Source organism: Nerophis ophidion, linkage group LG21, assembly GCF_033978795.1.
Source record: "Nerophis ophidion isolate RoL-2023_Sa linkage group LG21, RoL_Noph_v1.0, whole genome shotgun sequence".
Taxonomy (NCBI): Eukaryota; Metazoa; Chordata; class Actinopteri; order Syngnathiformes; family Syngnathidae; genus Nerophis; species Nerophis ophidion.
The window spans coordinates 3,275,287-3,299,925 of NC_084631.1; the positions used below are offsets into that span (position 1 = coordinate 3,275,287).

The following is a 24,639-nucleotide window of genomic DNA, read 5'->3' on the forward strand; positions in this document are numbered from 1 at the left end:
GCTCTGTATCACTCTCATCCCCCCCCCCATCTTTTGAAGACAGCCTAATTAGCAGACATTTTTATTGATCCACTGGATTTGGTGCTGAAATCCCCTTCCCTGTCTGCCAGACAGATCCTGGCTAAAGTCTCTCTCTATCTGGTGGTCTGAGAGATTGGGGCGTGAGGCGGGGTTAGGGGGGGCGAGGGGGCGGTAAGCCCACCTGTTGACCACAAGCCAGAAGCGTGCAGACTTACATCACTCTTTTCTTATCCCTTGTTCCCCTATCATCACCCCCAGAACCCTTTTGTCGTCCCCTCAGTCCTTTTTAATGGGTCTGTCAGCGGTCTCGAACCCAATTTACCTGGGGGCCACTTGGAGTAGAGTCTGACTAAGGCTGGGGCGCACAAAGTTTTCACTTAAGAACTACCGTATTTCCTTGAATTGCCATTGGGCATGTAATATGCGCCTGCCTTGAATTACTGCCTGGTCAAATTCTCTTCGCAAAATAATTAGCGCATGCTTACTATTACCGCCGGGTCAAATTCGTCACGTCACGAGTGACACTTCCCCTGTCATCATTTTCAAAATGGAGGAGGCTTATATCAACTATTTGAAATCGAATAAAGGGAAGAAGATTAAGAGCTATTCAGTAGGATTTAAGGTCCAAGCTAAAAAGAACAGTAAGCAGCTATGTTTTATTGATATACCGGTACCACCTGTGGAGTCGACGGTCCGACAGACAGGCAGGGCACGCTAGCTGTAGCAGCCGTGCCCAAGATACCGGCGAGCGAGCGCATGAGCGACCCGGACTGAGGTTTTATTGAAAAATAAACAAAGTCAAAATGCTCAAGCCATGTCCTTTCTTGGTGGTCCTGGGATAGAGAGATCAACCACTAAGCGGAACGAGAGGGGCTAACTGATAGCAGCGGTCTGATAGCAGTCTTCTGAGAGACTTTTTAAAACTGAAGAAAGATAAGGAAGACTTCTATAAACAAGTTATCGATGCTTTTGATCAGAAGGAGCTGGGATGGATTTCATTTATAAGTAAAAGTAAGACCGTTTTTCATTTATTTTTTATTTAGCCCTTAAAACCATGTAAAATCCCAATGAGATCAAAGATCTCTTTTCCAAGGGAGAGCTGGCCGAGAAGGTAGCAGCAAGGTTACATTAAAAACAGTAAACAACACATAAAACATCAAATTTACAACAGTAAAACTTGCTCGTATGCATACAGACAAGGTAGACTGCAATCCTTTCACAGAAGCTTTAAACTAATTTAATGTAACAAGGGTTTTAAGTTGAATATTCGATTGTAGGTTATTCCAAGCCTTCTGTGCTGAAAATAATAACCATAATAACGTGTTTTTTTAATTAAATGTGCTTTTCATGATGGTATCCTTACATCACACTCAATTTTTTACTGCATGCCATTGGTAAGCGCAGGGGTAAGAAGAGGTTTTAAAATTATTAGCGCCTGCTTACTTTTACCGCATGCCTTGAATAAGCGCAGGAATACGGTAGTTTTTACCAATGTGACTTTGTTTGTTTACTTTTTGTCTGCAGCTACACCCAGGTGTCCTAATTACTTGGGTGTATAAAATCAAGCACTTAGGCATGGAGACTGTTTCTACAAACATTTGTTAAAGAATGGGCCCGCTCTCAGTGATTTTCAGCGTGGAAATGTCATAGGATGCCACCTGTGCAACAAATCCAGTCGTAAAATTTCCTCGTTCCTAAATATTCCAAAGTCATCTTTATTATAAGAAAAATTAAAAGTTTGGGAACAACAGCAACTCAGCCACCGGATGCTGAAGCGCATAGTGCAAAGACTTTCTGCACAGTCAGTTGCTACAGAGCTCCAAACTTCATGTGACCTTCCCATTAGCCCACGTACGGCACGCAGAGTGACGCGTTGGTAACGCATTGTGGATGCGTGTTGTCACCCCAGGGATGCACGAGGACCAAGACAGGCAGGGTTTGCAGGTAAGACTTGATTTTATTCAATAATAAAAGAACACTAGTGCAAAACAGGCAAAGAAAAGGCATGCCGAACGCACGGTAAGCTAAGCTAAAACTTAGCAGAGTTCAAAGAGTCCAAAGTAATGTGCCGAGCGCACGAGAAGCGAAGACGAGACTTAGCACTAGTAAAGATAACGAAGAAACACCATCGTGAATGTTGCATGTAGCAAACCAACCATCCGGGAAGAACTGAGGTCGAAAGCGGGCTTAGATACACAAGCAATCAATCCCAAATACAGATCAGCATGTACCAGAAGTAAGAAATGTTGCTTTTGCATATTACGCAATATATATATATATATATAAATAAATATATATATATACAGTTTCATAATAAACAGCTTAAAAGAGAAACTGTCATAATAAACAGCTTAAAAGAGAAACAGTTTATTATCTACCACCCAGACCTGTCATCCCTCAACAAGCGCAGTGAAATCATTTCAACAGGCCGCCACAGACTGAGACACCTCCTAGGTAACACATGAGCCAATCACCACGCCCCTACGCCTGCCTGTACCCACCCACTATGTGCCCTATATAAACCATTGTATGTGAATGCTTCCATTAAAATCTCCTGATGATTGAGGGAACCCCTCATGAAACAGTTCTGTAGAGATGAAGTAGTCTTGTGATTTTTCCCACACCTACATATTGCGCTCTACCACGGTATCGAGCACTATTCTCTGGATAATCCAATCAAGACATAAATATATATATATATATATATATATATATATATAATATATATATATATATTATATATATATATATATATAATATATATATAATATATATACATAGTACAATTTAATGGTTAACTTGCTTTGAAATCATAAGTCAAACAAGTATTTATTCGTATTTTGAAAAAAAAATTGTTTGGTAAGTATGATAATATGATATTTGTTGAATAATATTAAAATTCCAAAGGTCTGCAATTTAATGCACTACATTTATTTTTTTCTATCAAAATGAAAAAAACAATTTAACAGGAAAATATAAGGTACTTTACTGACGCAACATTTTTTCAGGTCTCTGCGGGCCACATAAAATGGCGTGGCGGGCCAGTTCTGGCCCTCAGGGCTTTGAATTTGACTCCAGTGTACTAAAGGGTTTGCGTGTACTAAAACATGTGCAAATTTGTTTGCACACGCAAAGCCAATCTACTAAAGGATTGCGTATCTTCCAGCACCGATTCCAGCTATAAGTCGTCTGCTTTAATCGCATAATTCCACAGTATTCTGGACATCTGTGTTGCTGAATCTTTTGCAATTTGTTCAATGAATAATGGAGACGTCAAAGAAGAAACATGTAGGTGGGAAGCGGTGTATTGCGGCCGCCTTTATCAACACAAACACAGCCGGTGTTTCATTGTTTACATTCCCGAAAGATGACGGTGAAGCTTTACTATGGAACAGAGCGGTCAAGTGAACATGGTTCCCCACCACATGTCAACCGGCAGGTTTCGGTGAGAAAATGGTGGTAATAAGTCGGCTCTTACCGCAGACATGAGCGGAGAGATTGTGTCGTTCCTCCTGCAGCTGCGGATTCTCTTGCCTCCTCCCACCGGCTGCCCCCGACCGTCGGATGCTTACACTGTGGAGGAGGGGAAAAAAAAAATCTCAGCCCGGCTGCCTGCGCCTCGTCAGAAAGCATGGCTTCCCTCGGAGACACTGGCGGTCACCACACCCGTGGCCCACACCCCTTCGACTCTCAGGTTGTACAGGTACGACCATATAATCTCACTAAAACACTAGTAACACAATAAGCAAATAAGGGATTTTCCAGAATTATCCTAGTAAATGTGTCTAATAACATCTGAATCGCTCCCACTGCCCTCAGTCTTTTCTTTTTTTCCTAGTCCTTCACTCTAACCTTCCTCATCCACAAATCTTTCATCCTCGCTCAAATTAATGGGGAAATTGTCGCTTTCTCGTTCCGAATCGCTCTGAGACGTCAAAGAAGAAAGCTGTAGGTGGGAAGCGGTGTATTGCGGCCGCCTTTAGCAACACAAACACAGCCGGATGTTTCATTGTTTACATTCCCAAAAGATGACACGGTGAAGCTTTACTATGGAACAGAGCGGTCAAGCGGACACGGTTGGATTGGACCACACACACAAAGTACAGTGTATTATGCAGCGATCATTTCGAAAGATCGTGTTTCGAAGAGGGTCCCTTGCTAAGGGCAGACATGGGCATGGCCTTCACCCGTCGACTGGTGCTGAAGAAAAGTGCGGGCCGACCTTCAGGTTGTACAGGTGCGACCATATAATCTCACTAAAACACAAGTAAGTGAATTATATTTTTTAGTATTTTATAGTAACACGATAAGCAGATAAGGGATTTTACAGAATTATCCTAGTAAATTTGTTTAACAACATCTGAATCGCTCCCACTGTATAGTCTTTTTTTTTTTTTTTTTTTTTTAGTCCTTCACTCTCACTTTCCTCATCCACGAATCTTTCATCTTCGCTCAAATTAATGGGGAAATCGTCGCTTTCTTGATCCGAATCGCGCTTCGCTGCTGGTGGCCATGATTGTAAAGAATGTTCAGATGTGAGGAGCTCCACAACCCGTGACGTCAAGCGCACATTCGTCTGCTACTTCCGGTACAGGCAAGGCTTTTTTATTAGTGACCAAAAGTTGCAAACTTTATCCTCGATGTTCTCTACTAAATCCTTTCAGCAAAAATATGGCAATATGGCGAAATGATGAAGTATGACACATAGAATGGACCTGCTATCCCCGTTTAAATTAGAACATCTCATTTCAGTAGGCCTTTAACGTAAAAGGGCTGACATATCTAACAAGTCCAGACATGACCTAACATGACTTAAAGTCAGGAAAACAAAATGTTCATGGCGATGATGTTGCAAGGATGTTTGAGGCCTCTGGTTCCGCCCGTTGTCTTCCTTCCTCTTCGCGATGGCATGTAAACGCAGACGAGGTGTGAAAATGAAGCGGGTTGTGTTGACCAGACTTTGACATACGCAAGGTTATGCAAATATTATCCGTGGGAAACATAAGTTTCACATTCACACAAAAGCAGGTTAACTAGATAACAGTCTATTGGTCCGTAAGATATGTAATATATTCATACATTATTTATGTAGGATATACACATGTATATATAACCTAATCATATTGTTTCTTCAAATTCAAAATAGCTGACTGTTTTTTCCCCCTTTTCTGGGATTATTATTCCCAGTTTTGATCTTGGACGTCTGGTCACTTACAGCATATGAGAATATTCTATTACTGTTAAGCAAACTATGAATAAGCCAAAACATGTGTCCTTTATCATAGTTACACGTATGACAAAAAAGCGGGTGAAAATCAGTGGTATTCAGTGAGATAAAATGCGCTGAGAGTTCACTGCTCCTGTCAAATGAATTGCACTGAGTGGAGTGGATCACCACTCCAATATGGCGGCCCGCGCGTCTCGTTTCGTCAGCGCTAGTAGGCAATAGCGCTCCTTATGCTATGAAGTGAGGGGAAACTGAGTGAATAATGACAGGTTACATGATTATTTATTTTAAACTCTTATTCGGGCCACTTTAAAATGAATATTTCGGCATGTATTTGTAAAAAAAAGGAAATAAATATAAATTAAAGCTGCAAGCAGCGTTGGTCGGGTCCGCCTTTGGTCGCTGTCAAGCCCTGGTCTAAGTCAGACCTACATAGAGGTCTTTGTTTCATGTCTCCACGACATTCCTACCGGAAGTTACAAGCAGTTTTGTCTGGGTTTTTTCCTAGGGGGCGCTGGAGCGCAATTTTGACTGTTGGGGTTTGGTTTTTTATTAGATGGCATTTTTCGCCAGTCCTGATGTGTGTGTAAAATTTGGTGAGTTTTGAAGCATGTTAAGGGGGTCAAATTACAGATCGGCGTTTCTGGATGTTGTTGATAAATGGCGCTCCTTATGCTATGAAGTGAGGGGAAACTGAGTGAATAATGACAGGTTATATGATTATTTATTTTAAACTCTTATTCGGGCCACTGTAAAATGAATATTTCGGCATTTATTTGTAAAAAAAAAGGAAATAAATATAAATTAAAGCTGCAAGCAGCGTTGGTCGGGTCCGCCTTTGGCCACTGCCAAGCCCTGGTCTAAGTCAGACCAACATAGAGGTCTTTGTTTCATGTCTCTACGACATTCCTACCGGAAGTTACAAGCAGTTTTGTCTGTTTTTTTTCCCTAGGGGGCGCTGGAGCGCAATTTGGACTGTTGGGGTTTGGTTTTTTATTAGATGGCATTTTTCGCCAGTCCTGATGTGTGTGTAAAATTTGGTGAGTTTTGAAGCATGTTAAGGGGGTCAAATTACAGATCGGCGTTTCTGGATGTTGTTGATAAATGGCGCTCCTTATGCTATGAAGTGAGGGGAAACTGAGTGAATAATGACAGGTTATATGATCATTTATTTTAAACTCTTATTCGGGCCACTGTAAAATGAATATTTCGGCATGTATTTGTAAAAAAAAAAGGAAATAAATATAAATTAAAGCTGCAAACAGCGTTGGTCGGGTCCGCCTTTAGCCGCTGCCAAGCCCTGGTGTAAGTCACACCTACATAGAGGTCTTTGTTTCATGTCTCTACGACATTCCTACCGGAAGTTACAAGCAGTTTTGTCTGGGTTTTTTCCTAGGGGGCGCTGGAGCGCAATTTTGACTGTTGGGGTTTGGTTTTTTATTAGATGGCATTTTTCGCCAGTCCTGATGTGTGTGTAAAATTTGGTGAGTTTTGAAGCATGTTAAGGGGGTCAAATTACAGATCGGCGTTTCTGGATGTTGTTGATAAATGGCACTCCTTATGCTATGAAGTGAGGGGAAACTGAGTGAATAATGACAGGTTATATGATTATTTATTTTAAACTCTTATTCGGGCCACTGTAAAATGAATATTTCGGCATTTATTTGTAAAAAAAAAGGAAATAAATATAAATTAAAGCTGCAAGCAGCGTTGGTCGGGTCCGCCTTTGGCCACTGCCAAGCCCTGGTCTAAGTCAGACCAACATAGAGGTCTTTGTTTCATGTCTCTACGACATTCCTACCGGAAGTTACAAGCAGTTTTGTCTGTTTTTTTTCCCTAGGGGGCGCTGGAGCGCAATTTGGACTGTTGGGGTTTGGTTTTTTATTAGATGGCATTTTTCGCCAGTCCTGATGTGTGTGTAAAATTTGGTGAGTTTTGAAGCATGTTAAGGGGGTCAAATTACAGATCGGCGTTTCTGGATGTTGTTGATAAATGGCTTTTGCTTTGCATAGTAGAGCTATAACTTGCACTTTGAAGCATTTTAAGGGGGTCAAATTACAGCTCAAAGAGGCAAAAATGGCATTTTTTAGGAACATTTGCGCAGGGGTTGTTTGAAGGCGCGTAAAATCCAAACCGGAGAACTTATCTAAACTCTTTTAATAACTTTTAATCAGAAGGGTTCAAAGTCTCTCCTGTGCAAGTTTGAAGCTGAAACGACAAACGGGCTCAGAGGAGATAACGTTTGAAAAAAGGTGACGGGTGTTTACAAAACTTTTATTTTGAAGGGGTAATTTTTAACTTCCTGTTGATTTTTGCTGCAGGATGTCGATATGTCTAAGTGAGACCTACATGGAGGTTTTTGTTTCATGTCTGTCCGACATTCCCACTGGAAGTTACAAGCAGTTTTGTCTGTTTTCTCTTCCTAGGAGCAGTTTTTTCTGTGTTTTATTCAAAAATTGCGCTAGAGCGCATTTTTTAATTTTCGGGTTTGGTTTTTTTCATTATATCGCAATTTTTGCCAGTCCTGATGTGTGTGCCAAGTTTGGTGAGTTTTGAAGCATTTTAAGGGGGTCAAATTACAGCTCACAAAGGCAAAAATAGCATTTTTTGCGAAAATTTTGCTTTGAATGAGTTTTTGCAAAATTTCTGTTGATTTTAGGTATAGACGTTTCTAATTGGAAATGTAGGTCTAAGTCAGACCTACATAGAGGTTTTTGTTTCATGTCTCTACGACATTCCTAACGGAAGTTACAAGCATTGTTTTTTGTCTCTTCCTAGGGGGCGCTAGCGCGCAATTTTCATTTTTGGGGTTTGGTTGCTTAATAGGGGGCTTAAGAATACAATGATTTGCAAGTCCTTTTCAACCCACATTCACTTGAATAGACTGCAAAGACAAGATACTTAACGTTCGAATTGTTATTTTTTGCAAATATTAGCTCATTTGGAATTCCATGCCTGCAAAATGTTTCAAAAAAGATGGCACGAGTGGCAAAAAAAAGACTGATAAAGTTGAGGAATGCTCATCAAACACTTATTTGGAACATCCCACTAATTGGGAACAGGTGGGTGCTATGATTGGGTACAAAAGCAGCTTCCATGAAATGCTCAGTCTTTCACAAATAAGGATGGGGCGAGGGTCACCACTTTGTGAACAAAAGTGCGAGCAAGTTGTCGAAAAGTGTAAGAAAAAACATTTCTCAACGAGCTATTGCAAGGAATTTAGGGATTTCGCCATCTAAGGTCTGTAGTATCATCAAAAGGTTCAGAGAATCTGGAGAAATCACTGCACGTAAGCGGCAAGGCTGAAAACCAACATTAAATGCTCGTGACCCTCAGTCCCCCAGACGGTACTGCGTCAAAAAGCGACATCAGTGTGTAAAGGATATCGCCACATGGGCTCAGGAACACTTCAGAAAACAACTGTCAGTGGCTATATTTTTTTGCTAGATGTGTAAGTGCGAGTTAAAACCATTTATCAACAACACCCAGAAAGGCCGCCAGCCGTGCTGGACCCGAGCTCATCTAAGATGGACTGATGCAATGTGGAAAAGTGTTCAAATTGTTTTTGGAAACTGTGGACGCCGAGTCCTGTGGACCAAAGAGCAAAAGAACCGGTGGAGAGGCAGAGATGACGGCGAGGAGGCGGAGAATGCGAGCGAGCGGCGAGGCAAGGCCTGCCGGGAGCGACGGCACAAGGGAGATCAGGTGCGTGGATCGCGCACCTGGACACAATGAAGGTATCTCCTATCGATGTATAAAAGGGGAGAAGGAGGAGAGAACGGGGCAGAAGGAGTTGGAGAGCACGTAGCTCATGCAGAGCGCAAGAGTTTTTTTGATTGATTGATTGATTGATACTTTTATTAGTAGATTGCACAGTTCAGTACATATTCCGTACAATTGACCACTAAATGGTAACACCCCAATAAGTTTTTCAACTTGTTTAAGTCGGGGTCCACGTTAATCAATTCATGGTAAAGAGACGGAGAGCAAGTGGCAGACGATGAGCGGACCGAAGAGCGAGCAGTGGAGAAGGAAGGAGCTGAAAAGCAACCCGACCTGCACTAAGGTTTATTTGAAAAAATAAAGAAGTCTAACACCTGCGAGTAATGTCCTTCCTTGGTGGTCCATGGAACCCGCAGGACGGCTTGAGTCTGTTACAGAACCATCCGGACTGTTGAACAACTGCACATTAAGTAAGAATGGAAAATAATTCCACCTGAAAAGCTTCAAAAATTGGTCTCCTCAGTTCCCAAACGTTTAGTGAGTGTTGTTAAAAGGAAAGGTGATGTAACACAGTGGTAAAAAAGCCACAGTGACCACTTTTTTGCAATGTGTTGCTGTCATTAAATTCTAAGTTAATGATTATTTGCAAAGAAAAATAAGTTTCTCAGTTTGAACATGAAATATCTTGTCTTTGCAGTCCTTTCAATTGAATATAAAGTGGAAAGGATTTGCAAATCCTTGTATTCTGTTTTTATTTACGGTCCACTCGATGTGCCAACTTCACTACTTTTGGGTTTTGTAAATAATGAATTGGTTCCTCCAAAAAAATGTTTAAGTTGATGGAAAAAGTGAAGGGTTTAGTCGGTCTGTTGTTGTTTTTTTGTATTTTTTAAAATAAACAACACATCTCAGGTCATTTCTGCAAGTATGGCTCGACATAGATTATTATCATACATCAAGATTATAGCAACGCCTTTGTGGTTTAAATCATGCATAAATTATATATGGTGACCTTTTTGACCTCCAGATGCCATATAGGTCTTTCTGCCCCATAAATAATATGATTGCTTCGGTAAGAAGGGGTGCTTAGCTACATTTTAATAGTCCTGACAGCACACCTCATCTGGTTACAGACATACAGTGGCTCTGCTTATATTACATTTGCACCCATATTTTTTTTAAATTGTTTAATTATTATTATTTTGAAACGTTTATATATATATATATATATATATATATATATATATATATATATATATATACAAAGAGCAGCTCAAAGACTTCTATGGAATTACAACGAAATGAACCCAGATTTCCCTCGCCCGGACGTGGGTCACCGGGGCCCCCCTCTGGAGCCAGGCCCGGAGTTGGGGCACGATGGCGAGCGCCTGGTGGTCGGGCCTGTACCCATGGGGCCCGGCCGGGCACAGCCCGAAGAGGCAACGTGGGTCATCCCTCCAATGGGCTCACCACTCATAGGAGGGGCCATAGAGGTCGGGTGCATTGTGAGCTGGGCGGAAGCCGAAGGCAGGGCACTTGGCGGTCCGATCCTCGGCTACAGAAGCTAGCTCTTGGGACGTGGAACGTCACCTCACTGGGGGGGAAGGAGCCTGAGCTAGTGCGCGAGGTAGAGAAGTTCCGGCTGGATATAGTCGGACTCACCTCGACGCACAGCAAGGGCTCTGGAACCAGTTCTCTCGAGAGGGACTGGACCCTCTTCCACTCTGGCGTTGCCGGCAGTGAGAGGCGACGGGCTGGGGTGGCAATTCTGGTTGCCCCCCGGCTCAAAGCCTGTACGTTTGAGTTCAACCCAGTGGACGAGAGGGTAGCTTCCCTTCGCCTTCGGGTGGGGGGACGGGTCCTGACTGTTGTTTGTGCTTACGCACCAAACAGCAGTTCAGAATACCCACCCTTTTTGGGTACACTCGAGGGAGTACTGGAAAGTGCTCCCCCGGGTGATTCCCTTGTCCTACTGGGAGACTTCAACGCTCATGTTGGCAACGACAGTGAAACCTGGAGAGGCGTGATTGGGAAGAATGGTCGCCCGGATCTAAACCCGAGTGGTGTTTTGTTATTGGACTTTTGTGCTCGTCACAGTTTGTCGATAACAAACACCATGTTTAAACATAAGGGTGTCCATATGTGCACTTGGCACCAGGACACCCTAGGCCGCAGTTCCATGATCGACTTTGTAGTTGTGTCATCGGATTTGCGGCCTTATGTTTTGGACACTCGGGTGAAGAGAGGGGCGGAGCTTTCTACCAATCACCACCTGGTGGTGAGTTGGCTGCGATGGTGGGGGAGGATGCCGGACAGACCTGGCAGGCCCAAGCGCATTGTGGGGGTCTGCTGGGAACGTCTGGCAGAGTCTCCTGTCAGAGAGAGTTTCAATTCACACCTCCGGGAGAACTTTGAACATGTCACGAGGGAGGTGCTGGACATTGAGTCCGAGTGGACCATGTTCCGAACCTCTATTGTCGAGGCGGCTGATTGGAACTGTGGCCGCAAGGTTGTTGGTGCCTGTCGTGGTGGTAATCCCAGAACCCGTTGGTGGACACCAGCAGTGAGGGATGCCGTCAAGCTGAAGAAGGAGTCCTATCGGGTTCTTTTGGCTCATAGGACTCCGGAGGCAGTGGACGGGTACCGACGGGCCAAGCGGTGTGCAGCTTTAGCGGTCGCGGAGGCAAAAACTCGGACATGGGAAGAGTTCGGGGAAGCCATGGAAAACGACTTCCGGACGGCTTCGAAGCGATTCTGGACCACCATACGGCGCCTCAGGAAGGGGAAGCAGTGCACTATCAACACCGTGTATGGTGCGGATGGTGTTCTGCTGACTTCGACTGCTGATGTTGTGGATCGGTGGAGGGAATACTTCGAAGACCTCCTCAATCCCACCAACACGTCTTTCTTTGAGGAAGCGGTGCCTGGGGAATCTGTAGTGGACTCTCCTATTTCTGGGGCTGAGGTCGCTGAGGTAGTTAAAAAGCTCCTCGGCGGCAAGGCCCCGGGGGTGGATGAGATCCGCCCGGAGTTCCTTAAGGCTCTGGATGCTGTGGGGCTGTCTTGGTTGACAAGACTCTGCAGCATCGCGTGGACATCGGGGGCGGTACCTCTGGATTGGCAGACCGGGGTGGTGATCCCTCTCTTTAAGAAGGGGGACCGGAGGGTGTGTTCCAACTATCGTGGGATCACACTCCTCAGCCTTCCCGGTAAGGTTTATTCAGGTGTACTGGAGAGGAGGCTTCGCCGGATAGTCGAACCTCGGATTCAGGAGGAACAGTGTGGTTTTCGTCCTGGTCGTGGAACTGTGGACCAGCTCTATACTCTCGGCAGGGTTCTTGAGGGTGCATGGGAGTTTGCCCAACCAGTCTACATGTGCTTTGTGGACTTGGAGAAGGCATTCGACCGTGTCCCTCGGGAAGTCCTGTGGGGAGTGCTCAGAGAGTATGGGGTATCGGAATGTCTTATTGTGGCAGTCCGCTCCCTGTATGATCAGTGTCAGAGCTTGGTCCGCATTGCTGGCAGTAAGTCGGACACATTTCCAGTGAAGGTTGGACTCCGCCAAGGCTGTCCTTTGTCACCGATTCTGTTCATAACTTTTATGGACAGAATTTCAAGGCGCAGTCAAGGCGTTGAGGGGTTCCGGTTTGGTGGCCACGGGATTAGGTCTCTGCTTTTTGCAGATGATGTAGTCCTGATGGCTTCATCTGGCCGGGATCTTCAGCTCTCACTGGATCGGTTCGCAGCCGAGTGTGAAGCGACCGGAATGAGAATCAGCACCTCCAAGTCCGAGTCCATGGTTCTCGCCCGGAAAAGGGTGGAGTGCCATCTCCGGGTTGGGGAGGAGACCCTGCCCCAAGTGGAGGAGTTCAAGTACCTAGGAGTCTTGTTCACGAGTGGGGGAAGAGTGGATCGTGAGATCGACAGGCGGATCGGTGCGGCGTCTTCAGTAATGCGGACGTTGTATCGATCCGTTGTGGTGAAGAAGGAGCTGAGCCGGAAGGCAAAGCTCTCAATTTACCGGTCGATCTACGTTCCCATCCTCACCTATGGTCATGAGCTTTGGGTCATGACCGAAAGGATAAGATCACGGGTACAAGCGGCCCAAATGAGTTTCCTCCGCCGGGTGGCGGGTCTCTCCCTTAGAGATAGGGTGAGAAGCTCTGCCATCCGGGAGGAACTCAAAGTAAAGCCGCTGCTCCTCCACATGGAGAGGAGCCAGATGAGGTGGTTCGGGCATCTGGTCAGGATGCCACCCGAACGCCTCCCTAGGGATGTGTTTAGGGCACGTCCAGCTGGTAGGAGGCCACGGGGAAGACCCAGGACACGTTGGAAAGACTATGTCTCCCGGCTGGCCTGGGAACGCCTCGGAATCCCCCGGGAAGAGCTAGACGAAGTGGCTGGAGATAGGGAAGTCTGGGCTTCCCTGCTTAGGCTGCTGCCCCCGCGACCCGACCTCGGATAAGCGGAAGATGATGGATGGATGGATGGATGGATATATATATATATATATATATATATATATATATAGGTGTGGGAAAAATTACAAGACTACTTCATCTCTACAGAGCTGTTTCATAGAAAAAAATAAAAATAAAAACAAAATAAAAGAAATAATAAAAATCTCCTGATGATTGAGGGAATCCCTCATGAAACAGTTCTGTAGAGGTGAAGTATTGCGCTCTACCACGGTATCGAGCACTATTCTCTGGATAATCCAATCAAGATATATATATATATATATATACATTTTTTTTTTTTTTTTTGGGCACCCATAATTATGAGCCGTTATTTTTCCAGTATAGAATGAAAATAAAGTAAAATAGTCCTGACAGCCCACCTCACCCAGTTACAGACATACAGTGGCTCTGCATATATTACATTTGCACCCATATTTTTCCTATATTATTTTATTATTATTTTATTTATTTATTATGTGTATACATACATACATCCATCCATCCATCCATTTTCTACCGCTTATTCCCTTTTGGGGTCACGGGGGGCGCTGGCGCCTATCTCAGCTACAATCGGGCGGAAGGCGGGTTACACCCTGGACAAGTCGCCACCTCATCACAGGGCCAACACAGATAGACAGACAACATTCACACTCACATTCACACACTAGGGTCAATTTAGTGTTGCCAATCAACCTATCCCCAGGTGCATGTCTTTGGAGGTGGGAGGAAGCCGGAGTACCCGGAGGGAACCCACGCATTCACGGGGAGGACATGCAAACTCCACACAGAAAGATCTGGTGGAAGGCGGCGTACACCCTGGACAAGTCGCACCCATAATTATGAACCGTTCTTTTTCCAGTATAGAATGAAAACAAAGTAAAATAGTCCTGACAGCACACCTCATCTGGTTACAGACATACAGTGGCTCTGCTTATATTACATTTGCACACATATTTTTTTGAATATTATTTTATTAATATTATGATATATATTTTTATGCATTATATATATACATATATATATATATACAAACCCCATTTCCATATGAGTTGGGAAATTGTGTTAGATGTAAATATAAACAGAATACAATGATTTGCAAATCATTTTCAACCCATATTCAGTTGAATATGCTACAAAGACAACATATTTGATGTTCAAACTTTTTAACTTTTTTTTTTTTGTGTGTGCAAATAATCATTAACTTTAGAATTTGATGCCAGCAACACGTGACAAAGAAGTTGGGAAAGGTGGCCATAAATACTGATGAAGTTGAGGAATGCTCATCAAACACTTATTTGGAACATCGAACAGGTGTGCAGGCTAATTGGGAACAGGTGGGTGCCATGATTGGGTATAAAAACAGCTTCCCAAAAAAATGCTCAGTCTTTCACAAGAAAGGATGGGGCGAGGTACACCCCTTTGTCCACAACTGCGTGAGCAAATAGTCAAACAGTTTAAGAACAACCTTTCTCAAAGTGCAATTGCAAGAAATTTAGGGATTTCAACATCTACGCTCCATAATATCATCAAAAGGTTCAGAGAATCTGGAGAAATCACTCCACGTAAGCGGCATGGCCGGAAACCAACATTGAATGACCGTAACCTTCCATCCCTCAGACGGCACTGTATCAAAAACCGACATCAATCTCTAAAGGATATCACCACATGGGCTAAGGCACACTTCAGAAAACCACTGTCACTAAATACAGTTTGTCGCTACATCTGTAAGTGCAAGTTAAAGCTATAATATGCAAAGCGAAAGCCATTTATCAACAACATCCAGAAACGCCGCCGGCTTCTCTGGGCCCGAAATCATCTAAGATGGACTGATGCAAAGTGGAAAAGTGTTTGAAGAGTCTGACGAGTCCACATTTCAAATTGTTTTTGGAAATATTCGACATTGTGTCATCCGGACCAAAGGGGAAGCGAACCATCCAGACTGTTATCGACGCAAAGTTGAAAAGCCAGCATGTGTGATGGTATGGGGGTGCATTAGTGCCCAAGACATGGGTAACTTACACATCTGTGAAGGCACCATTAATGCTGAAAGGTACATACAGGTTTTGGAACAACATATGATGCCATCTAAGTGCTGTCTTTTTCATGGACGCCCCTGCTTATTTCAGCAAGACAACACATTCAGCACGTGTTACAACAGCGTGGCTTTGTAAAAAAAGAGTGCTGGTACTTTCCTGGCCCGCCTGCAGTCCAGACCTGTCTCCCATGGAAAATGTGTGGCACATTATGAAGCGTAAAATAGGACAGCGGAGACCCCGGACTGTTGAAGGACTGAAGCTCTACATAAAACAAGAATGGGAAAGAATTCCACTTTCAAAGCTTCAACAATTAGTTTCTGTCAGAGTTAGTTTGTGATGAACCCCAAGATGCAGAGAAGGAGGCAGGCATTGAATGAGAAAACATGATTTAATTTAACACTAAAACACTAAGTAAGAACAAACAAAAGGGGTACAACAAAAAGCGCCAACTAAGAGAGCTAGCATGGGAGCTACAAAACAAAAGGAACTTAACATGGAAGCTAGCAAAAACAAAAAGGGCCTAGCGTGGAACCTAGCGGGTAGCAAGCAGGAAAACAGAAGTCGTACTTTTAATATGAAAACAAACTGGAAGCAGGAAACAAAAAACAGTAAGCTACAAACATCTAATGAATATAGCTTACCGCTACGCTGCAAAGACACGACACGGCACGACTAGACAGAAGCGGCAATACAGAAGCAACAGAGCATGACAATAATCCAGCGCTCGACTGTAGGACAAAACAGGTTCAAATAGGAGCGGACTGATTGACACCAGGTGTGGCCAGGTGCCAATCAACCGCATCTGAGGGAAAGACAGGAAACCAACAAAATAAGAGCGCTGACAGGAAATACTACACAGACAGGAAAAAACTAGAACACAAACTGTCAGGGGCCAGCCTGACAGTAGCCCCCCTTCCCACAACGGATACCAAACCTTTTAGTAAACCTGCCCCCCAAAAAAGGATGTTTATTGAGTGTTGTTAAAAGAAAAGGTGATGTAACACAGTCAATCAATCAATCAATGTTAATTTATATAGCCCCAAATCACAAATGTCTCAAAGGACTGCACAAATCATTACGACTACAACATCCTCGGAAGAACCCACAAAAGGCCAAGTAAAACTCACACCCAGTGGGCAGGGAGAATTCACATCCAGTGGGACGCTAGTGACAATGCTGACTATGAGAAACCTTGGAGAGGACCTCAGATGTGGGCAACCCCCCCCCTCTAGGGGACCGAAAGCTATGGATGTGGAGCGGGTCTAACATGATACTGTGAAAGTTCAATCCATAGTGGCTCCAACACAGCCGCGAGAGTTCAGTTCAAGCGGATCCAAGACAGCAGCGAGAGTGGCGAACATGCCCTTTCCCAACTACTTTGGCACGTGTTGCAGCCATGAAATTCTAAGTTAATTATTTGCAAAAAATAATTAAGTTTACGAGTTTGAACATCAAATATGTTGTCTTTGTAGCATATTCAACTGAATATGGGTTGAAAAGGATTTGCAAATCATTGTATTCTGTTTATATTTACATCCAACACAATTTCCCAACTCATATGGAAACGGGGTTTGTATAATCAAAAGGTTCAGAGATTCTGGAGAAATCACTCCACGTAAGCAAGACAATGCCAAGCCACATTCAGCACGTGTTACAACAGCGTGGCTTCGTAGTAAAAGAGTGCGGGTACTTTCCTGGCCCACCTGCAGTCCAGACCTGTCTCCCATGGAAAATGTGTGGCACATTATGAAGCGTAAAATACGACAGCGGAGACCCCGGACTGTTGAAGGACTGAAGCTCTACATAAAACAAGAATGGGAAAGAATTCCACTTTCAAAGCTTCAACAATTACTTTCCTCAGTTCCCAAACGTTTATTGAGTGTTGTTAAAAGAAAAGGTGATGTAACACAGTGGTGAACATGCCCTTTCCCAACTACTTTGGCACGTGTTGCAGCCATGAAATTCTAGGTTATTTGCAAAAAATGATTACGTTTACGAGTTTGAACATCAAATATGTTGTCTTTTTAGTGCCTTCAATTGAATGTGTGTTGAAAATGATTTGCAAATCATTGTATTCTGTTTATATTTACATCTAACACAATTTCCCAACTCATATGGAAACGGGGTTTGAAATATGCACAATTTCCATTACAAAGCTTTTTTTCATGTGTCAATTGTTGTTGTCTTTCTTGGGTGTTGGACAATGTGAGTCAGGTGCATCACAAAAGAAGAGCTCAGCAGGGACAATGTGAGTCAGGTGCATCACAATAGAAGACCTCAGCAGGTTGTTACAATCTGCATGTCACGCTGACTGAACAGTGCAAGTGAAAACATCGGGCGCATGTGAGGAATTGAACGCATTATTAGGAATTCAAGTTCATGTTAACATCGACATGACTTCATAGTAAAGGATATCCAAGTGTGGTTTTACCGCCACGTCTGTGGGTAAAGACATCTTAATGCAGGGGTGTCTAACTCATTTTAGATGGGGGGGGGGGGCCACATGGAGAAAAATCTACTCCCAAGGGGGCCGGACTGGTAAAATCACGGCACAATAACTTAAAAATAAAGACAACTTTCGATTGTTTTCTTTGTTTCAAAATAGAACAAGCACATGCTGGAAATGTCCAAATTATAATGTTGAGGTTAATAGTATTCCATGTTTATTTGTCATTATTTGTACTTTCTGAATAAAAATATGTGATCATGTTCATCAGTCAACTCATTGGTGTTCATTTTCAATCTGTCAAGATGAAAAATCATATCAAAGTTAAATTACAGGATGTTATTAATGTAGGGGGGCGGCATAGCTCGGTTGGTAGAGCGGCCGTGCCAGCAACTTGAGGGTTGCAGGTTCGATTCCCGCTTCCGCCATCCTAGTCACTGCCGTTGTGTCCTTGGGCAAGACACTTTACCCACCTGCTCCCAGTGCCACCCACACTGGTTTAAATGTAACTTAGATATTGGGTTTCGCGCTTTGAGTCACTAGAGAAAAGCGCTATATAAATATATTTCACATTTGGTTTGCTCATTTTCCCCGACTGATCCACTAACATCATGTGGTTTATTTTATTTTTTTTACGTATGTAGCATCATCTACAACAGGGGTGTCCAAACTTTTTCCACACTGAAAAATCAAAGCAAGCGGGGGCCAGTTTTATATTTTTTATTTTAAAAAACAATACAATATATGTATAAAAAATATACATTTCGGCCTCCACTCAGGCTTGATCTCAGGGACGCCAAAGGGTTTTGGTCAAAAAAATATTGAAAATGTCTCATTATTCAGTAATATTTAGGGTCCTTGGCCCATGGCAAAGGATTCCTGTGGAGTCCTTTGCCATGGGCCAAGGACCCTATTGAAACTGCTGTGTTTTATTATTATTCCGCACCTACGCGCTGTAATTTGAGCCCCTTAACATGCTTCAAAACTCACCAAATTTGACACACACGTCGGTATAGCAAACCTTCCCAACATATTAAGCAACCAATCCCCCAAAATGAAAATTGCGCTCTAGCGCCCCCTAGGAAAAAATTACAGACAAAACTGCATGTAACTTCTGTTAGGAATGTCATAGCGACATGAAACAAAAACTCCTATGTAGGTCTGATTTAGACCCAATTTTCATACACTCACTTCTTTCAGCAAAAATCTACAGGAAGTTGGCAAAAACCCCTTCAAAGCAAAATTTTCGCAAAAAATGCAATTTTTGCCTCTTTGCGCTGTAATTTGACCCCTTTAAAACATTTCAAAAGTCACCAAACTTGGCGCACACATAAGGACTCGCGAATATTGCGATCTAATGAAAAAACCAAACCCCAAAACTCAAAATTGCACTCTAGCGCTATTTTTGAATAAAACACTGAAAAAACTGTTCCTAGGAAGAAAACACAGACAAAATTGCTTGTAACTTCCGGTAAGAATGTCGGAGAGACATGAAACAAAAACTTCTATGTAGGCCTCGCTTGGACCTACATTTAATTGATTGACAACCCCCAACAAAAATCAACAGGAAGTTTGCAATCCCCCCTTCAAAACAAAAGTTTTGTAAAAACTGGTCACCTTTCTTCAAACATTATCTCCTCTAAGTGTGTTTGTTGTTTTGGCTTCAAACTCGCACAGGAGAGAGATTGAACCCTTCTGAATAAAAGTATAGAACAGAGTTTTGATAAGTTCTCAGGTTTTGATTTTACGCACCTTCAAAGAACCCCTGTGCAAAGTCTCCTAAAAAATGTCATTTTTGCCTCTCTGAGCTGTTATTTGACCCCCTTAAAATGCTTCTAAACTCACCAAACTTGACACACACATCAGGTCTGGCAAAAATTGCGATCTGATGAAAAAACCTAACCTCAAAACTCAAAATTGCGCTCTACCGCCCCCCTAGGAATACAACACGGACAAACTGCTCCTAGGAAGAAAACACAGACAAAACTGCTTGTAACTTCCGGTAGGAATGTCAAGGAGACATGAAACAAAAAACACTATGTAGGTCTCACTTAGACCTACATTTTAATAATTAACATACTTTAGCAAAAATCAACAGGAAGTTTGAGTTTTTCACTTCAATACAACAACTGCATTACTTTCACAATGCATTAGATTCTCAAAATAGTGGCTCCAAGGCGTCTTCTAACGCTTATCCGGCCGTGGGTCTCGGGGGCAGCAGCCAAAGGCGGACCCGACCAACGCTGCTTGCAGCTTTAATTCTTTATTATTATTCAAGTTTTAAATTAGGTCTATCTGTCAATATAATGATTTTAAAGATTTAAGTTGTATGTTCTTTTTGTCACAAAAAAAACAGTTTTTTTATGGGAAAATCAGAAAATATGCAATATTTTCACCCAATTATTCTTTAAGTGGAATATTTGAGATTATATAATAATTGGAGCATTAAGAAAGTCAATAACTCATAACACCATTGATTTTAATTCATTATTATTTTTTGAGCAATGACACTTACAAACTGTCACACCTATGGATCATGTTTTGTTTTGGTCATGTTTGGTTTTTTTGGACATTTGGTTCTGTCTTTTCACTTCCTGGTTTGTTTTGTTACCATAGCTACTCATTAGTTTCCCCGAGTCACGCCCCGATCATCAGCCTCTCACACCTGTTTCTCATTACCACTGCTACTATTGAAGGATTTTACTTTCTGTCCATCAGTCTGGGATTTTTGCATGTGCTTGCCTTCACGATTACCTGCTACGCACACTGCTATCCATGCCCTTTGTTTCGGTCACAGTAAGTGTTTTTGTTTTAGTTACTCGTAGTTCTGCCACAGTGCAAGTTTAAGTTTGTAGTTTATCGTCTTTCATGCCATCGAGCAGGTGTTTTGTTTTCCTGTTTGTATTTTTGTAGCCAATTTTTGTACCTCTTTGTGAGCGCCCATAGTTCAGTTATTTTTGTATTTAGTGGTCAAATAAACAACCATGTACTTACACCCTCGTCTGGCTCGTCCCGTGTCCTCTCTGCATCGAAGAAGCAAAAATAACCACAGTCTCGGCTTGACACAAACAAATCACACTAAAATTATTGGGGATCCAAAAGGGTCCTACTCATTGAAGTGTTAAAAAATAAATTATAATTTTTTTTTACTGTTTACTTTTAACACAATAATCTCAAGATTAACTTCAGATCTATCTGTCAATTATAATTGTTATTGTTGTTTATGTTTTTTGTTAGTTCGTTTTAGGCCTTTCTTTAAAAAAAACAGCTCAGTTTTTTATATGGCAAACACAAAATATGCAACATTTTCCCCCAAAAATATCTCAAAGTGGAAAATTTAACGTGACGTAATTGGAGCCTTGAATAGGTCAATAATTCATAAAAACATTGATTTTGATTCATTATTATTTTAAAAAAAAGAAACAGCCTGCATGGCAGCTTTGTGTTATTAGAGTAAACAATGCAACATTTTCTTGTTACATTTCACCCGTTTGCCCCTTTACATCACTTTTTACGTCTTAAAAATGTTTCAATCGTATTTTTAAAATGTATCGTAGGGCCGTTAAAAAATTACCTGCGGGCCGCACTTTGGACACCCCTGATCTACAAAGATAGAAACAATTGCTATTGCGACATCTAGTGGACACATTTAGAACAGCAGTTTCATTTAAAATTTCGACTCATTTTTATACTTCGCAAACTCCATCCATCCATTCATCTTCTTACGCTTATCCGAGGTCGGGTCGCGGGGGCAGCAGCCTAAGCAGGGAAGCCCAGACTTCCCTCTCCACAGCCACTTCGTCTAGCTCTTCCCGGGGGATCCCGAGGCGTTCCCAGGCCAGCCGGGAGACATAGTCTTCCCAACGTGTCCTGGGTCTTCCCCGTCGCCTCCTACCGGTTGGACGTGCCCTAAACACCTCCCTAGGGAGGCGTTCGGGTGGCATCCTGACCAGATGCCCGAACCACCTCATCTGGCTCCTCTCCATGTGGAGGAGCAGCGGCTTTACTTTGAGTTCCTCCCGGATGACAGAGCTTCTCACCCTATCTGTAAGGGAGAGACCCAAGCTTCTCACCCTATCTCTAAGGGAGAGACCCAAACTCATTTGGGCCGCTTGTACCCGTGATCTTATCCTTTCGGTCATGACCCAAAGCTCATGACCATAGGTGAGGATGGGAACGTAGATCAACCGGTAAATTGAGAGCTTTGCCTTCCGGCTCAGCTCCTTCTTCACCACAACGGATCGATACAACGTCCGCATTACTGAAGACGCCACACCGATCCGCCTGTCGATCTCACGATCCACTCTTCCCTCACTCTTGAACAAGACTCCTAGGTACTTGAACTCCTCCACTTGGGGCAGGGTCTCCTCCCCAACCCGGAGATGGCACTCCACCCTTTTCCGGACGAGAACCATGGACTCGGACTTGGAGGTGCTGATTCTCATTCCTGTCGCTTCACACTCGGCTGCGAACCGATCCAGTGAGAACTGGAGATCCCGGTCAGATGAAGCCATCAGGACCACATCATCTGCAAAAAGCAGAGACTTAATCCTGCGGTCACCAAACCGGAACCCCTCAACGCCTTGACTGCGCCTAGAAATTCTGTCCATAAAAGTTCTGAACAGAATCGGTGACAAAGGACAGCCTTGGCGGAGTCCAACCCTCACTGGAAACGTGTCCGACTTACTGCCGGCAATGCGGACCAAGCTCTGGCACTGATCATACAGGGAGTGGACTGCCACAATAAGACAGTCCAATACCCCATACTCTCTGAGCACTCCCCACAGGACTTCCCGAGGGACACGGTCCAATGCCTTCTCCAAGTCTGGTTGGGCAAACTCCCATGCACCCTCAAGAACCCTGCCCAGAGTATAGAGCTGGTCCACAGTTCCACGAACAGGACGAAAACCACACTGTTCCTCCTGGATCCGAGGTTGGACTATCCGGCGTAGCCTCCTCTCCAGTATGAGATCAACTTCAGATCTATTTGTATATAATATAGTTTTATTTTCCTCGGAATAAAAGTGAAATCAACAATCTTAGCAAACTCGTCCGGATAAAACCTGTTTGCAGGCCAAATCCGTACGTTTGACACCCCTGTCTTAATGAATGTATTCTCTCTGACGTTACGTGCTGTCGTTTTATGTTCCTGGGAATAAAAGTGAAAACAACCAGTCAAGGGAGTAATGCGATCAGTCAGTTTGTTTGCGCCTTTTTAAACCGCTGACATTATGAGTCGTATCTCTTATTTTTGCCCTTCCCTTTTCCCTTTCTCTTTCACAGGTGTGTCACGGTTGTTTTTGCACTTTGAGCGTGGTTTCTGTCTTGGTAAATCAACACTGAACAGCTGAGCCGCTTGCAAATCTTTACATAAAAAAAAGGGGGATTATTTCTCTGTCGATGCCCTCCTGTACAGTAGTGTGTGTGTGTGTGTGTGTGTGTGTGTGTGTGTGTGTGTGTGTGTGTGTGTGTGTGTGTGTGTGTGTGTGTGTGTGTGTGTGCAAGCGCAGCTGAGAAGTCACTTTTCTATCGCCTTGTTGTTTACTGATGGCGGCCAGCCTGGTTCTGTATCAGATCTCTTTAACCACAGGGATAATCCTCATGGGTTGAACCTTAAATATGTAAGATGGTGTTATTACATCAGTTGTTTTCCTAGAAGCGTCTGTTTTTCCTCAGCGTTATATAGATATATATTTTTTAATGGGTCAGTGATAAACCCTCAAGCCTAAGATGCATAGTTGCTTTCGTTTCTCTTTAGTTTCATATTGACAGCAGGCAGTCTACTATAATGTTCACATTCACATGGATGTATTTATTTTAGGGGTGGGCAAATTAATGCGTTAATTACGAGTTAACTCATCAATCTATTAACGCCGAGAATTATTTTATCGCACATTTGCGTATGTTGTTTACATGCTTTTATTTTGTTAACGCCTTTTCTTAACAAGATGGCGTCGCCCGGCGTCGAGGTGCTCTTGGTAAAGATGGAACATTTGGCAAAAATACCGGACAATTCTGCAAATTTCCTGGCTGGCTTACAGCGTGGTCACTCCGGGATCACTTACGACCGCCAGACAATTCTGGATGTGGATAGATCGGGCCGTTTTGGACTGAATGAGGCGTGCTTGCTAGCATGGGAATACTTTGCCGTCTACATCCAGCGGCCTGTGAAGCAGCGGAGTATATGTGTTGTCTGTCTATTTATGAATAATGCAGACCAGGAGTGTTGGCTGAGTTCTTAACGTTTGCTTTCAGAGCGTGCATATCACAACATACAAGATGTTGTCATGGCGACACAACCTATGCATGCTCGTCACTCCTGTTGCATGCTGGGTAGGGTAGTTCTTTTATTCCCTGGCTCATAACATCACAATATAGTACCATGTATATGATGCCTTCAGTTTATCAAAGCACCAAGCAAACAATCGGAAAATTCCCATCATATCAATTCCTAGATATGGTCATAATTATTTTAAGTGCACTACGCAGAATAAACACAACATTATTAATATTGCTACTACGGATAATTTGATCAAAAATTCCCTAAAACAGCCCACTACCTATAATATAGGTTTTTTAAACATAAGATCCCTGTTAAAAAAAAATGTTTCTGCTGTTACCTCAGAAATTGCCTGTTCAGATGTTATGATTGTGGCTCAGAGATTTGTATGTAGATTATATTTATTTTCCATAACAAACAGGATAACTTAAATACCCTGGCAGTGG

The 24,639-nt window shown here is 43.1% G+C and overlaps 1 long non-coding RNA gene across 2 annotated transcripts in view; it reads right to left on the reverse strand.

Moving 5' to 3' along the window:
- Positions 1-3,476: 3,476 nt before the first annotated feature.
- The window catches only part of LOC133539586 (uncharacterized), a 96,002-nt gene continuing 74,839 nt past the window's right edge, over positions 3,477-24,639 (reverse strand). For both annotated transcript variants that reach the window (XR_009803440.1, XR_009803439.1), the window contains one exon: positions 3,477-3,594. This is a non-coding gene — a long non-coding RNA (uncharacterized LOC133539586). The remainder of the gene's footprint in view (positions 3,595-24,639) is intronic.